This window comes from Pinus tabuliformis, chromosome J (genome assembly GCF_031772625.1).
Source record: "Pinus tabuliformis cultivar Carrire ecotype Pingquan chromosome J, CPIR1, whole genome shotgun sequence".
Lineage (NCBI taxonomy): Eukaryota > Viridiplantae > Streptophyta > Pinopsida > Pinales > Pinaceae > Pinus > Pinus tabuliformis.
The window spans coordinates 1,046,145,851-1,046,163,590 of record NC_142295.1 but is presented as its reverse complement, the minus strand read 5'-3'; positions in this window follow the sequence as shown (position 1 = coordinate 1,046,163,590).

Here is a 17,740-nt window from a genome sequence, read left to right as displayed (position 1 = left end):
CACCATGCTTCAGATAAGCCTTCCCTCTACTAAACACCACATAATATCTTTTGTCTTCAAATACAAAAATAGAAACTATATTTTTCTTCAGACTAGGAACACACATTATATTTCTTAGGTGAATATTGGATCCTGACTCCCTCTTAAAGTGATAGTGTCAATACCTTTAGTACTCTACCTTCCATCATCTCCAAGCTCTATGTGTAATTCTAGGTCCTTCTCCTCTAAGTTGCTAAAGAAATCCTTATTTCCTATAATATGAAATGAAGCACTAGATTTTGTATTGTACACTACCTCGTACAATACTCTCCATGCAAGAAATTAGGGTGAAATACATCTTAAATTATCATGTGAGAGAATTTCATCTTACCTCTGTTGTAGGCTTCTTACTAGATTTCTTATGTGGACACCTGGTTGCATAATGTCCATACTCATGACAATGAAAGCATTTAGTCTTATTAAGGTCTTTCTTCTTGCCATGGTTCTTGTTGTATTTATCCTTTCCTTGGGCCTTATTTCTTTTGGCTTTCTTTCCTTTTCCATCTAAGGAAAAGTTTTCTCCCTTATTAGTTATGGAAGTGACTCCATCTCTGGTGTTTCTTCTAATTTCCTCCTACACCAAGTCACACCAAAATCTCTCCCAATCTCAGAGCTTGTCTCTTCCATCAAATAAATCTTAATATTTGTGCTAGGACATTCGAAGACCAAGGAGTGATAAGCTCACAAGTTCAGATTGTGGCATAGTCTCTATAACGCCTCCAAGTTCATCTCTCACTTGAGTGAATATGGATAGGTATTGAACAACAGTTTCATTTTTATTCATTCAAATGTTCCTGAGCTTATCTTTCAATGCTAGCTTCTTAGCAGCATTGCTTCTTTTGCACATGTTTATGAGAGTTTTTTACACTGCAAAAGTAGTCTCCTTTCCATGCAAATTCGAAACCACATGGTCTTTGACTCCCTCCAAGATAATCCTATTGGATTTTGCAGTATCTTTCTTCTATTGCGCCAGCTGTTGTGCATATGATGTTATTGGTTTTGGAATATCTATTTTTGTGTATTCTAATACTCCATTGTCGTCCAACGCGGCTTACATTTTGTATTTCTAAGAAAAAAAATTAAATTTCCTTCCAATGCATATTCGAGCCTCAATCCATTGAAAGACATTATTCTTGCACTGAAGAAATACATGTGCCACAAATCTTCTATTCAAAATTTATTTGAGAGTTTATCAGGAAACCAGTTTCTATGTAGTTTACAATAGCTATGATACCATGTAGAAATAAATTGAAATTCATAGCGACTAATGAATTTAGATTGAAATGAATTGACAAAAAAGTATTTTATTAAATTCTATGGAAGGAAAATTGACAATAGAAACACATGAAATCATTCAATCACAAAGAACGCAAGTTTTACTAGGGAACCCAACTGCAAATATCCCCTCCTCTATTTGTATTATATCATATGAGAATAGTGATCTATTAGAGCGCTCGCTTCAATGCTTGAATCTCTATCTGCATTGCAATAATAATCGCTTCTTTATTTTGCTTTGGCCAATACTTAGCGAAAATAAGCCTCCTTCTTCCTCCTATTTCCTTTCACAATTCCTGTTCCTAAAGAATAGGGAAGGATCTTATTTCCTTGCAAAATTGTAGAGGAAATTAGCTCACCTTCAACATGAAAACACTGTGTACTCACTAATATACATTAATGATTACATTATTCCTTTTTTCTCCAACTTCACTAGGCAATTCAAATTGCATGCATGACTAGGGCTATTTTGAGTAAATTGACTAGTTAACTAGGAGTTAGTTGAGTTTACAATAGTTACAACTACTCAAATGAACTCATACTAACTCTATTATAGACTAGAGCTCAGATAATTGACGGTCACTAAATATAACACCTCTAGATAGCTATATATTAGCTACCAGAGTTGCACCATCTCTACTTTTAGCCCACAAACTCAAATTGACTAACTTAACTAAGTGATTTGACTATGTCAATCTTGCTAACTGCCTGCTAACTCATCCTGTTGAAGTCAAAATTAAAATTTCTTCATTTGACTAAGGCACAAGTCAAATGAAGAATTTTATTGCTACAATTTAAAATTACACACCCACCATCTTATACAAGATTCCAGGAAATTGACAATTCCAAATTTCAAAAGATTAAGAGAGAATAGAGATTCCTGCCATAATTCCCTAGAAAAATCATAGGAGAGGAAAAGATGTTCCATAGATTTTGATCCATGCCTGCAAAGGATACAATTTTTTGGGCAATTAAATCCTCAATGAATCAAATTATCCTAGGTTAGGATCTTGTTTTCTAATTCCAGCTAAGTGAAACATTTACGTTTTGGCGGGATCGTCCATTTCCATATATTTCACTTCCACCAATTTACACCCAAAAAAACAACATGCTCACTAATAACATCATACGCTTGTCTGGTTGTTACCTAATCCATGTATATGCTCCTCAACTACACTATGGTATCCATCCTATTGCAGAGAATAAGCCTGTTATTGGATAATTTTGTGACATAGACATCACACTCAAAGGATAAATTTCCTTGAAGGCTCAGGTCATGAGATGTAATCCATCTACCATTTTTCCAATCATGTGCACCAGGTAGGTAGACCTCACTAAGCTTGTATATCCCACGGACATTCAAAAGAGTGATGAGTTCAATTGACAACTTATAAAAGGATTATTCTCCAATGAAACAGTTTATGCCTAGACAAACATTATCTCCCTGAACTACCTCCCAAGCCATCCATCTTCTAATCCATGGAATTGAATCGAGCAAACCCCTACAAATTTTTGAATCCATAATATAATTGAAATTTTTGCCAGACCAAATCCAATATGAAACTGATTTATTGTTGAAACATTTATCTGCAGTAACTTTTTTCCAAATACCAGAGCTAGTTAGTAGCCCTCAAATTCTTTTCATGGCCATATTTAAACCAAATTGGTGAATTTTTTTTGAAGCCTTAACCCAAACAACCTTTTGGCTGTGAGATCATCTCCTATTTTAACATATGAATGCCACACCTTTTCTTCTTTCTTCCCCATAAAATTTATAGATAGACTATCAGATACTCTTTAAAGATAATTTTTCAACCTTTAGTAGCATGAGACAATAGACAAGTATACTCTCCAAGGCCGATTTCACCAATTTCATCCTTCCTCCAATGGATAACAATCCATTACACCACAATATAATATATTTCTTAACATGTTTATGTAGCCACAACTAGTCCTCCACTTGATAGAAGTTTGGTTTAAGGTGAAAGCCAAGATAAGTAATCGCATGCTCCAGTTGTGTCACCTTGTATGGGAGGATGTCGATGATGGAGTCACAAATATCAACAAGTTATGTTGGAAAAAAAAGGATTTTACTAGAATGAACTGCATTCTTGTTGCAACATAGAAGCTAGATAAAATAGCCTTATATACCCTCCATTCATCTACAACACCATCTCCAAAGATTAGTCTATCATTAATAAAAAGTAGGTACATGATAACAATATGTTTGGTTACCTTAATGGCTTTGATATCACCTTTTGATTTTTCAATTTTAATCATTTTTCTTAAATCTTTGATGACAAATAGGAATAAAAGTGGGGATAGTTGAAAAAATTGTCATAAACCTTGAGAAGAAGGAAATAAATACGAAGAAAAACCATTAATAAGAACAACAAAGTTTGCATAGGTGATAAATCCCATTACCTAATTTGTCACCTGCCAATTTGAACCAATATGGAGGAGTAGCATTCTTAAAAAATCCCAATTGACCCTACCATAGGCCTTCACCAAATACATATTGAGTGTCATAGCCCTTGTATTTTTAGTCTTGAACATATGAATGGCCACCTATGCCACCCCGATAGCATCGTGAATGAGTCTGTCAGGTAGAAACCCATACTTCTCAGGAAAATAGAAGAAGAGAGGACATTGTGAAGTATGGTTGCCACAAATTTTGAAATATCCTTGTAAACCAAATGAAAAAAAAAAAGATAAGTCAAAAAATATCAAAGGAAGACACATCTGAACATTTAGGAATAAGTGCAAGGAAGGTGGGATTGATAGCCCCAAATACCCTTCCAAAGATGCGAGCCTCCAAGCAAAATTTTAAGGATACAAATTTATTTTAAAGTTTAGAAACCTTTCGGAATATTACTAGTCACTAACATGCATAGTATGAAATGTTTTAAGATAATTTTATAGAAACATTCAAATTTATAATGATTTTATATAGTGTTTGTAAAATTTTTGTCAATTTTTAAGGTAAAATAATTTTATAATATAAAATTTGGCTGAATCATTTTTAGAAAAAATGGAAATTGGTGAATCTTGTTTTAGAAAAAGCATGAAAAATTATCCCGCCTGTGATAATTTGAGTCAAGACATAAATATAATTTGGGTTTTGGAGATTAGGGTTGATCACCTCCTTATAATATCTTAATTTCCTTTTTCTATCTAACTCTTTACTTCCCCACAATTTATCTTTAATTTTGGAAGTGATAATATTTTTAATATCAAATTTTGCAAGATTACAAGATGATCCCCTCCTTTATTCCCAAATGGTCTAACCAAGACTGGATATTCTTATGCCACCCTTGCTAGAGACGAAGGTGGAACAAAGTTGCCAACTTAACGAGAATTGTACTAAGTTCTCATCTTTTTGAAGATCGCAACAAATCGTGATTTTCATGCCAATTTTGAAAAGTGTTGATGCATTGTCAATTTTTTCTAAGCATATTTTTGACACTTAAAATTTTTGTATGTATTGACGACGGACATTTTTTTCTAAATGTTTCTAATTTTCATACCAATTTTGAAAAGTGTTGATGCAACATCGACCCTTTTTTAGGCATCATATTTTTTACACTTCAAATTTTCTTATGTATTAAGTATGAACATTTTTTTTTAATATTGGTGATTTTCATGCTAATTTTGAAGAGCGTTGATGCATTATCAACCATTTTTTTGTGTGGCATATTATTAACACTTTAATTTTTCTAATGTATTGATTATGCACATTATTTTTTGTTAATTCACCATTTTCAAGTTGTTAACTTCTTCTTCTTCTTCTTTTCTTTGGAAAATGTTTGTTTTTAAAATGTTATTCAAGTTTGTGTTTTTTTTTTGCAATGTTTTTTTTTGTAATAAAAATTTCATTTTTTTTCATAGTTAAAAAAAATCAATATTTTGAAGTTAGTATTTTTTATATATTTATGTATAGTTAATTAATACTTCAATACACATCATGGACTAAGATTGTAAACCTTCGATTCTTAGGAGGGACGATGGCTAGGGTTTGAAGCAGAAAGCAACAGAAGGAGTGAACTAACAACAATGGAGGTGCGAGGAGGAGGGAGTTTTACTCCTTCCTACAGCAACATTGTATCAAAAAGAAGCAGGGAAACATGTTTGAATGGATTTAGGAAACCCTTGGAAGCTGGAAAAAAAATGTAGACTCAAAAGAACCGGAAAGCAGCAAAGCAAATGTACAAGAAGAAACTCACGAGACGGTCAGAAGGGAGAAGAGACCAGAGAACAGCAGTCAGAAAAATGTGTACAACTCGGCAGAAGGACACTGTAAGCCCAAGACTGCCACCAAACCCCGGGTGGTTCTGAATGATCCTGCACTGTAGGAGCACAGAGATCACATGACGGCTTATGCTATTATATGCAAGTTTATGGGCATATGGCCCACAGAGAAGAATCTGTATATTTGGATTAGAAACAACTGGAAACCAAAGGGGGATATAACTCTGCATCTAGGGTCCAAGGGTTTCTTCATAGTGGTTTTCAACAGCCTAGAGGATAAAGACAGAGTTTTCAAAGCAAGATCCTATTTCTATGTTTTTGTAGGACTCTATATGCGACCTTGGGTAATGAACTTTGTCCCGGAGCGAGAAACGTTCTCATCGGTCCCGGTATGGATAAGACTTTACTCCCTACCTCTAGATTATTGGCTGCCTGAATCCTTGAAAGCTATAGGAAATAAATTAGGACATTTTCTAAAAATCTCAGAGGCAACTCTACGAGGGAAATATACTTCCTTCGCACGAATATGTGTAGAAATGGATCTATCGGGAGCACTCTCGGATGAAGTGGTCTTAGAAGTTTATGATGAGGAATGGGTATAGATGGTGGACTATGAGCATGTCCCGTTTAGATGTCAGAAATGTCATGAACATGGACACCTTTTCAGAGATTGCCCACAAAACAAGAGGGAGGATAATCCGAGGACCAACATAGGCAAAGATCCCGAAGGATTCACCAAGATAGGAGGCAGAGGGAAAGGAGGAGGAAGAAAGTACCAGAAAAAACAGAGTGATTACAAACTAGAAAGTCACAATAGTTTTGAAATTTTAGAAGAAGAAGGGGGGAACAGTGAAAAGGGTGTTACTCTGGACAACCATCCCAGAGAGAAAGAAAAGGAGGACAACATGGAAATATTATAGGAAAACAATGAACAACAGGAAACCACACCAAACAACATGGAACTAAGCAAGGACCAAGAGATGACCATTAGTGAAGTTGGGACAGAGGACCAAGAACTACATGAGATTCTTGAGAGGGAGAATCTTGATCTGGAGAAATTCTTAAACCAGGGAACCAACAAAGGGATAGATTCCCTACCACAAGAGGAGTTTGATAGAGTACAATAGCTTTTCCTCTAGAGATCTCAGACAAAAACCTTAGGAAACAAAAGAAGCCATGAAATTCAGGACCATGGAGGGGTCAAATCAATGGAGGAAATATCAGGACACTCGGCCAAAAACCCAGGCAGGAAAAGAGGTAGAAAGAGACAAAATGAACTGCTCATAGAGTGTGGGAAGCTCATGATCAACTCAGGTAAGATGAAAGACCTCACCAGTTACTCATTCAAAAACCCACCATCATGAAGCTCACATCATGGAATATCAGGGGTCTAGGGAGTAAAAGGAAACAGAGGAATCTCAGCAACAGATTAAAAGAAGAAAACCCAGATATGGTGTTCATACAGGAAACAAAATGTTCAATAGACAAAGTCCGGAAGATACATAACAAATGGCTCAGTAAATATGAATACCTAGAAGTCAAAGCCAATAATACAGCGGGAGGGATTCTTACTCTCTGGAATCCTCAGAAATTTGACATTTTGGATGCAGAAGCATCCAGGAACTATCTTTCAATGGTTATCCAACCTTTGGGTGACAAGGATATCTATATGGTTACAAATGTCTATGGTCCTCAAAATCCTGGAGATAAACTCAAGCTTCTCACCTCACTTGAGGATCTTAGAGAGAGACACCCAGTAATACCCTAGATTCTGGGTGGAGATTTCAACATGATCAAATATCTTACAGAAAAAAAAAAAAGAAAAAGGAGGAACTAGATTGATGGGAAAGGACTCTATTGCCTTCCAAAACTTCCTCATCAACTTGAAGCTAGTGGACTTAGAAACAACAAATGGAACCTTCACATGGAACAATAAGAGGGGAGGAGCTTCCCAAGTTGCCTCAAAACTAGATAGATTCCTCATCTCAGAGGACCTCTTCCTCTCTGGGCCCAGCTTGAATGCTTTCATCCTACCTTTTGGAGGGTCGGACCACTAGCCAATTCAGCTAGAAGCTTCTTTTATTGGCACTCCAAGAAACAGACCCTTCAGGTTTGAGAATGTTTGGCTTACTCACCCTAATTTCATATCCAACATTGATAAGTGGTGGAAGGAAGATTTACCTGTTCAAGGCATGAAAATGTTCATTCTGCAACAGAGACTCAAGCATATCAAGGTCAAACTCAAAGATTGGAACAAAAGCGAGTTTGGAAATATTTTTAAAGTCAAAAGAGAAGTGGAACAAAAGCTTCAGAATATCAACCAAACTCTGATCAAGGAAGGCTTCACTGAGGATAGGAAATTGCAAGCAGACTCTCTACAACAGGAATGGGACACCAGATGTCAGCAGGAGGAAATCTTCTGGAAGCAGAAATCAAGAGTACAATGGCTTAAAGAAGGAGAAAGAAACACAAGGTTTTTTCACAAATCAACCATGGAACATTGAGCTCATAATCGAATCACAAAGCTCATAGATCCGCTGGGGAGAGAGCTCAGCACACACAAAGATATGGAGTCCGTTCTGGTACAACATTTTCAAAATATAGCAGAGGAGCCTATCTTAAACAGATCGCTAGCTATCAAAAAATTTACGCAGCATATTCTGAAACTGGTGACCAGGGAAGATAATTTCAATCTCAACAGACCAGTGTCAGAAGAAGAGGTAAAAGAAGTAATAAATGAGATGCACAATGGGAAAGCACCTGGACCGGATGGATTTAACGTCGACTTCTTCAAGGCAAGCTGGGAAATAGTCAAACAAGACATTCTGGAGGTGGTGGAGGACTCAAGGATTTCAAAAACAATCCTAAAGGTGCTAAATACCTCTTTCATTGCTCTCATTCCTAAACAGGATAAAGCAATTACTCCAGATCGTTTCAGGCCCATAGCACTTTGATATACAAAATCATCTCCAAAGTTATTGCGAACAGACTCAAGCCCCTCCTACCAACTTTCGTTTTGGAGGAGCAAACTAGGTATGTGGAAGGAAGGCAAATTCTCAATAACATCATTCAAGCACATGAAATAGTGCACTCTCTCAAGAAAAATAAGCAAGCAAGGATGATCATTCAACTGGACTTATCAAAAGCTTATGAAAAACTGAGCTAGCTATATATCAAAGAAGTTCTAATAGCTTATGGTTTTGACCAGAATTAGATAAGATGGGCTATGGATTTGGTAACTTCAGCAAGCTTTTCCATCCTTCTCAATGGCTCTTCCTCCAAGTCCTTTCGGCCCTCGAGAGGCCTTAGGCAGGGAGATCACTTTCACCATTTCTATTTATTCTTATGATGGAAGGTTTAGGCAAAGTGATCACTTCTGCCAAAAGGCAAGGAACAATCCAGGGTCTCAAGCTCACACAGGAAGGGGACTCATTGACTCATCAGCAATTTGTAGATGACACTATGTTACACGGCATACCAACAGTCAAAGAAACCAAAGCCTACAAACAAATCCTGCATGATTTTGCTTTGGTGGCTGGTATAGAGGTAAGTCTCTCAAAATCTAAAGTTTTTTTTTTCAATACAAATATTGCCATTCAAAGAAACCTCTCCAGAATTCTCGGATTTCAGAGAGACCAACTCCCCTCCACATATCTGGGAATACCTCTCACTGACAAACCTCAGAGCAAGGAGGTTTGGGAAACTTTGATCAATAAACTAAAGGACAAAATCTGCAAGTGGACAAGTAGATCTTTAAATCTTGCTGGCAGGCTCATTCTCACAAAGGCGGTCCTGCAGTCTCTTCCAATATATATGTTTTCGGCACTTCCTATCCCTGGAGGAGTTGCGCATCAAATCAGGAACATGCAAAGAGACTTTCTATGGGGAAAAGGTGAGGAAAAAAAGAAATGGGCGCTGGTAGCTTGGGACAAAATCTGCATGCCCAAACCTCATGGGGGTCTTGGTCTCCATGACCTGGAAACTCTTAAAAAGGTTTTGGGGGCCAAACTTTGGTGGAGATGGCTGAAGGAATCTAGCAACCCATGGGCCAAGCTCTGGAAGCAGAAATATGCAAAGGACTGGAGGGAATGGGACCTGATCAGAATGATAGGGCATATCAGGGGCTCCCACATTTGGAATAATGCTTGGGAGAACAGAGCTTTAGTTTAGAAACATAGCTTCTGGGAGATTGGTAATGGAAACCTCGCCTGGTTTTGGGAGGACAACTGGCAATAGGAACCCAACTTAAGTGGAGAAGGACTAGACATTCTCAAAGAGGAAACTGTCAACAAAGGACTAAAAAAGGTCAGTGACTTTTGGGATAAGACAAGGAATGGTGACAAGTGGAGAACTTGGAAAGTACCAATTAATAGTGAAGAGTCTCCTCTGAAGACCCAGGTTGAAGCTCTTGCTAAAATCCTGGAAAAAAGGAAAATTTTGATCTCGACGTCCACAGATCAACTTAGATGGGGAAGAAGCAGTGAGGGCAATTTCAATCTCAAAGAAGCCAAAGAAGTGGTCACCGGGTACAATTTTTCAAACCCGGATAAAACTTGGAAGAACCTATGGAAGCACCCTCAATGGATGAAAATCAAGCTCTTTATGTGGATGGTTCTTCACAAAAAGATTTTGACTTGGGAAAATCTTAGGAAAAAGGGTTTTGCGGGACCATCTAGATGCCAACTTTGTGGTATACAGGAAGAAACAAGGGATCACCTTCTCAGCCTCTGCACTTTCACCTCTACCCTATGGAACTGGGTTGCCTCTATCTTTAGACAAACTGACAGAGATGAAAATGACATCTCCAATACCTTAAAGAATTGGAGGAAAAAACTCTCAGAGAATGAGACTGTCAACACAGCCTGGACATTGATTCCAGGCTTTCTAATCTGGAATGTCTAGAAAGAACGCAATAACAAAATTTTCAAGGACAAATCCAGCACGCCCCAAATCATAATAAATCAGCTCCTAAGGAAACTCAAAGAAACTATTAATACCATTCAGAAGCAACCTCCTGCGAATCCTCCATCTCAATAGGAGGCTAGAATTCTTCTTCTTTTGGGCCTTCAGAAGTTGGTCCCCCAGGGCTCAATCCAGATTGCTACACACGCTTCAATGAGGCAGGACTTCTGGCAACCCCCCCCTAGTTACTTAAAATTAAATACAGACGGAGCCTCGAAAGGTAACCCGGGGAAGGCAGGGTATGGAGGTGCCATTCGAGATGACAAGGGGAATTTAATTGCCATCTTCCACAGTCATTTAGGGAATGCCACCAACAACATGGCGGAAATTATGGCCATAGAGTAGGGCTTAGAGATTCTAAGAGATCTCAACATGAAGAACTCCATAATAGAAGCTGATTCTGAATTAACAATCAATTCTATAAAAAAATAGCTAATGGCTCTAATCCTGAGAAAATCTCGCATCACTGGAGACTTTTGCAGGTTTATCAGCGTATTCAATCACATCTGAGAATCCTAAGAACCCTAAGTTTTGTTCATGTGCGAAGAAATGCCAACAGATTAGCGGACCAACTAGCAAATGAAGGGGTGCTCTATAAGAATGATTACAGTTTTTACAGGTGGGAACTTACGCCTGTAGGGAATTTGTGAGAGGAATGCCACAATCTGGCATGAGGAGACAATGAGCTTTATCTCAAGACGAGGGAGAAGCAGCAATTGGGCAATGAAGAGGATGGAGAACTAGGGTTCAGCTAGCTTTTGCTCCCGAACTCGGCGTGACAGACACTCTCTTTTGGATGGCAGGTGGCAGAACAAAAGTGGTTTTGTTCTCAAATATTTCAGTGGTCAAGCGGTTTTGTGGTTTATCGGACGCATCCAAGCCCCCAAGCAGTTTTTCATGGTTTGCCTTCGATGCCATTCTTCTATCACCACGTGGCAGTGGGCGGAGAGAGAAAACTACCTATATCGGGCGGGTTATCCTCATGCTTCTTCTCCGTCTGATATTCTCCTCAGCCGTCGGATTCGGGGAGTGAAGATCAACGGCCTTAGTTCATCGAGCTATTTCGAGGGGTTATCCTCTGGGCTTCTCGTGTTCATCGTGGTGGCTCCTGGATGATGGATGTCTTAGTTGCACGGGTTTTATCCCCTGGGCGGACCCGAAAAATTCCTTGCTTTGAGTTTATTTTCCTTTCGTGTACGGGGGTTTGGTTATTTTGTAGGTTTTTGAGGAAATGATGCCTGATTTTTGAGGTTTGGCGGTCTCCGACTGCTCCCGTTGACTTTGTCTGGGACTTGTAATATAGTTTTGTAATTTTTTAAGCCTTTGAATGAGAAAGAAACACTCTTGCTTTAGCAAAAAAATAATAATACTTCAATACACATAAAATAATTGCCAGTGAAAAAAAAGTAAACACTCAATGAAAAAATACGTTTTTTCACATCGATATAATTTAGAAAAATCATTTTTTGGGTTTTTTTTCTGAAAAAACATGTCAATTAAAGGATTTTCACATAAATTTTCATAAAAAAAAAGTTTAAAAGATAGGATTTTTTATGAAATTCTATGAATTATATAGCTAAAATGATAATATTTCAAGTTTTTTTCCAAAAATAATAATTCACATAAAATTTTAGATATAAAAAAAAAATAAAAAAATAAAAAAAATATTTAAATAATAAATAAAAACAATGTAACCAAAAAATGGGTGGGAAAAAAATTGTTAAAAAATAAATAAATAAATAAAAAATAAAAAACAAAAAACACCCAAAACGAAAAATAATGAAATCATTAAATTAAAAAAAATAAACAATTACAATATTTTTTAAAAATATGAAAAAAAAACAAAACCTTAAAAAATGTTATTAAAATTAAAAAAAAACCAAACACATAAATAAAACAAAAAACAAAAACAAGGAAAGGAAAAATAATAATAATAATAATAATTAAAAAAAACACCAGATTCAAAAAATATTAAAGAGGACAATTTACATTCCCGGGCAGTGCTAAAGGGTAAGGTAGTAGGAGTGAGTGACCTCTTTCGCTGCCCAACCCACGGCCACTTGGCATTGCCCGAGGAGGCAAGGAATCGATTCTACTAGACTCCACACATTAAACTTTTTTTTTTATAATTTTTTTCCTATGCTATAATTTTTTTAATTTATATATATATAAAAAATTTGTTTTTGCTCATTTTTTATTTTAAATTATGTTTTTTTTTTCTTTTTAATTAAAATATATTTTTTTATTATTTTTAATATATATATTCTATTTGTTTTTTATTTAAATTTTTTCATTTATTATATAGGGTAAAATTATGTTTATTTTTCTTTCTGCATTTTTCTTTTGTTTTTTTTATAGTTTTTTTCTTTTTTTCAATGGTTGATTCTCCTTTAAATTTATTGGTTTTTAATTTATTGGTTTTTAATTCTTTTTTATCTTTGAATTGTTTATATTTATTATTATTATTTTTTATTTTTTTGGTGCCTTTTAAATTTTAGTTTTTTTAATTTTTTTTATACTTTTCAAAGGTAGAGTATATTGTACTCATTGTGAGTCAAAATGGTTTGACTCTTAATTAATTTGAATTTTTTTCGAAACTAATTCCAAAATTTATTAATGTTTTGTTAAAATTAAATATTAAACTTATTTTTTTTAGAAATTGAAAACCTTTTTTTGAATTTTTAAAAATTGAATTTCTATTTTTTAATTGGTAGATGTCTAGTTTTATGTGGTTTAAAATCAAATTTTAAGAATAAACAATTGTCTAAAAGGATAAAAAAAAAAATTAAAAAATAAAAACCTCTAATTTCCAAGTGTCCTCATCAATTAATTATTGGTTTTTTTTTCCAATTTTATCAATTTTCCTTTAATTAATATTTTCTTTTCCAATAAACAAACCAGTTGCCATTGCATTTCGGGTTTTTACTAACCACAGAAATTGACCGATTTAAAAAACAAAAACAGCAATGTTGCATATTACACTGATTTTCCCCTATTGATTTTCTTCATATTTTTCCCTCACTAATTTTGATTATTGAATGGTCTTGGTTCAATCATTTTCCCCAACCAACCTTACCTATATTATATATTTTCACATTTCAATTTTAAATTGTTATGCAATATAAAAAATAAAATTTAAGCCAACTACAATAAACAATAAATAAGTTTTTCTCTTTTGTCTTCACAACTTTAGTCATAACTTGAAAATATGTAATAAAAAAATAAATTTTATGAATCTTTTGTACTAACACTTAAGCATTTGAGTAACTACTTTTTTTGTTTCAATATACGAGACATTGTGATTTTTTATATTAGATATTTTATTACATATGAATTCGTTGCCACACAATTAAGATGACATAGGATACTTTGTATCAATTTGATCTTTTTGACATAGAAATTCTTTCATAGATTATTTATTTGCCACTGAAATAGGACGAGTGTAAATTTAAATTTAAATAGATAGCTTGTTGCAATAATCAGTTTTTTTTAAATTCAATATATATATAAATATATATATATATATATATATATATATATATATATATATATATATATAAATTTAAATAGATAGCTTGTTACAATAATCAGTTTTTTTTAAATTCATTTATTATATATATATATATATATATATATATATGAGATACTAGACATTGTGATTTCTCCTCCTTATTTGGTCTCATAAGTTAATGATGGAATAAAATGTGCAAAAGCGCATTTCAATAAACTTTTAAATTTTGTAACAAATGATGTTATTGGAGCTAATGTTCATCCAAAACTATTTATGCTCCTATATCTATTTTTCTCCAATGTTATATAGTCCATTAATTAATTTCGTTACTTCCCTTCGCCACATTAAAATGTGTTTCATTATTAGATTTATGAATTTATTCAAGAATTCAATAATTTCTATGGATTACCATTTGCATAAGAGGTGGGTACTAAGCAACGACAATGCATATTACACTTGTTTAATATTCATCTAATTTTTTTACCTTGTTTTGGTTTGCAGGGCTTGTCTCGATTCTTGACTAGCAACCTAACCACACAATGTGTCAATTTGATAGTTGGTTTTTAAGTTTTTGTTACAATGAATCAAGACTGGTGACACTATGTGTTAATTGGATAGTTGATTTTTAAGTTGTCTTTGCAATGGGTCAAGTCCACTCCCACTGCGTGTCAATTTGACGGTTGATTTTTAAGTTTTTGTTGTAATGTGTCAATTTGTATTAGGCTAAGATTTTAAAAGAGATATACTTTTGACATTTAAATGAAAAAAATACTCTTGGTATAACGAAAATTTGTTTTATGTATATTCATTTTGAAAATTGTTTTTAATCATAATATTTCATTCTGAAATGTGTTGAAAAAATAAGAATTTTTATAGTCATGATATTTGTTTTTAATTCCGTGGGTGAGAAATGTTGAAATTTTAATACTTTTCATAATCATGATATTATATATAGGATGTCATGATTAAAAAGGATCAAAATTTTAAGGTATTGTGGGGTCATGATATTTATCTTTAACACCATTGGTGAAAATTGTTGAAATTTTTAGGCTTTTTTGAGTCGTGATATTTGATCATTAATGCTATCATCGAAAACTGTTGGAATTTTAAGGCTTCCCAGAGTCATGACATTTTATTTTAATGCCATTGCTACAAAATATTGGAATTTTAACTTTTAAAAAATGACACACCAAGAACAATTTTCAACTTTGAATTATTTTTTCATGTTTATTTCACAAAAAAATAGTTTTAAGGACATTGTTATAACAATTTGGAATTTCAATATGAAAAAAAAGGTTTGTTGCAACATTTGATAAGTCATCAACGATTTTTATTTCTTGGGTGTTTTTTCAAGTTTATTGAACATTTTTTTGGTTTTAAATTCCATTGCTAAAAAACTTGGAATTTTAATTGCTTTTTTTTTTAGCGCGCGCCTGCCCTGCTCCCCGCCTGCTGCAGCTCACCACAACTCCTTGCGCCCTGTGCCCTTCAGTCCACTTTGCCGCTCCAATGGAGGGCAGCGGGGACCCTGATCCTCCACCTACACCTCCAGAGGTGACAGCCTTCCGCTCAATGATAGCTTCAGGTCCAAAGCGCCCCCCTTCAGTTTCACAGCAGAAGTTTGTTAAAAAGCTGGATTCGATTCCATCAGTAGCTTTACCAGAAGAAGAAACTTGCAAAGCTGCATTGAACCTTGCGGAGAGAGGCCTTATAGGCCAGTTCACAGGCCTCTGGCCATCTCCCAAGTCGGTGGAGGATTGGACCCAAAGGAACTGGAAGCCCCTGATCAAAGAAGGAGTTAAAAGATATTTCGTAGGTAAGGGTTTCTTCGTGTTTGACTTTGAAAACCCAGATGATAAAGGCTTAATATTTAGAAATGGATAGTATTTTATGGGGCCCCAGGGCCTTTATTTGAACAAATGGTCCCCGGATTTTGATCCCACCTAGGACATCCCTTTTCCTGTCTCGGTCTGGGTTAGGCTCCCTCATTTGCCTCTGCACTGCTGGAACCAAAAATCTCTTCAGATCATAGGTAACGGCCTGGGAAAATATATAGATCAGGAAACGAGAAAAGACCAGTATTCATGCGCCCGTATCTGTGTAGAAGTGGACCTAGAGGAGGGGCTATCGGAAGCCATCAAACTCATTGTAGCTGGGTGGACACATTTCCAGGAGTTGGACTATGAATAGTTACCCTTTAAATGTAGACATTGCCATAGTCATGGTCACTTTGCAAAGAATTGTAAAAAGAGAGCAGAGGAGCAAGCAGACAAACAGAATGGGGAACAATGGACCCTTGTCCAGAAGAACGCATCCACAAAAAAAAAGGAACTGGTAAAGGTTTCACGGACGGAGACCCTAGCAGTAGCAAAGCCAACCAAGAAATGGAAGTAAACCCAAAAGGGACAGAGAAGGCTCAGACTAATCAAGCTATCCCATCCCAGGAGAATGAAGAACAGGTGGATATTCCTCCACTAAACAAGGAGGTAGGGGAAGCAATCCAGAGCGAGGCCAATCAGGGCAGCCCATCCAATCCCTCATATGCAGAGATAGCAAGGACAAAACCAGTCAAAAGCTCTGGTTCCTCAGAGGATGAAACCTATGAGCACCAAATGAAAAAAGCTGGAAGGAAATCCTGTAAAGAAAAAGGGGAGGAGGTGTTGGAAATAATACTGAGAGGGGGGGTGAATCAGTATTATCAGATCAATAAAACTTTTCAAATACTCTGAAACATATACGCGACTTCAGTTAAGTGAACCAGCGTGTACACGCTACTGTGTCTAAAGAAACCAGCGTATAACCAGAAAACTTATGATTGAGTTAGTTTATCTTCAGTAAATGCATCAGGACATTATTAACCATATTAAAAGTAAACAGATGCAATATAACAGATCATCACACAAAAAGCCACACACATGAACACCATGATATAAGGTGGAAACCCAATGTGGGTGAAAACCACCTGCTGCAAGTCGTCTCTATATTTCTTTAATAAGAACTTCAGTTTACAATCTTTTGTACTGGTGCAGCCTTATACCAGTACGCAGGCTACAACCTGCAGAGGGCTACAACCCTCTCTCGTTCTCCAAACTTCCTTGGAAGGGAGCTCCAACCCCCTTTGCTCTTGTACTAGCTAAGATACTAGTACATAGGTGCAGGCCTACAATCTTCTTTCCTTCAGGTACCACTTTTCATACATTTTTAGACTGGATATTCCTGAATCACAACATTACAATCTGAAGACCACAATTCATTCAACTTTCATAGCAGATTACAAAACAACCAATACTTGCATCAACAATCTCTGAATCACTGAACCACTGATACCCTGTCAAACCCAGTCACCAGAACACAGAGCAGACTACAAAACTCTGCAATAACAGTCAGACCCAACTGCAAACCCAAAAATCAAGCTTCAAAAGATATACGCTACTTCAATGAGAGAAACCCGCGTATACACTCTCTTTTAACGAAGACAACCTGCGTACAGATCTAAAAATAAATTCTCTCAACTTGCAGCTGTACCAGACATCAGTTAGATCCAGAACATAACATTGCGTCAGTATGCAGATCTAGAAATACGCATAATCAACCATATCATAATAGAGCATTTCAAACCATTAGATCCCGATCTGTCCTTAGATCTAGTCTTCCATCAACCGATGTGATCTATCCTTAGCTTAGATCAAGCAACCCAGAACCTGC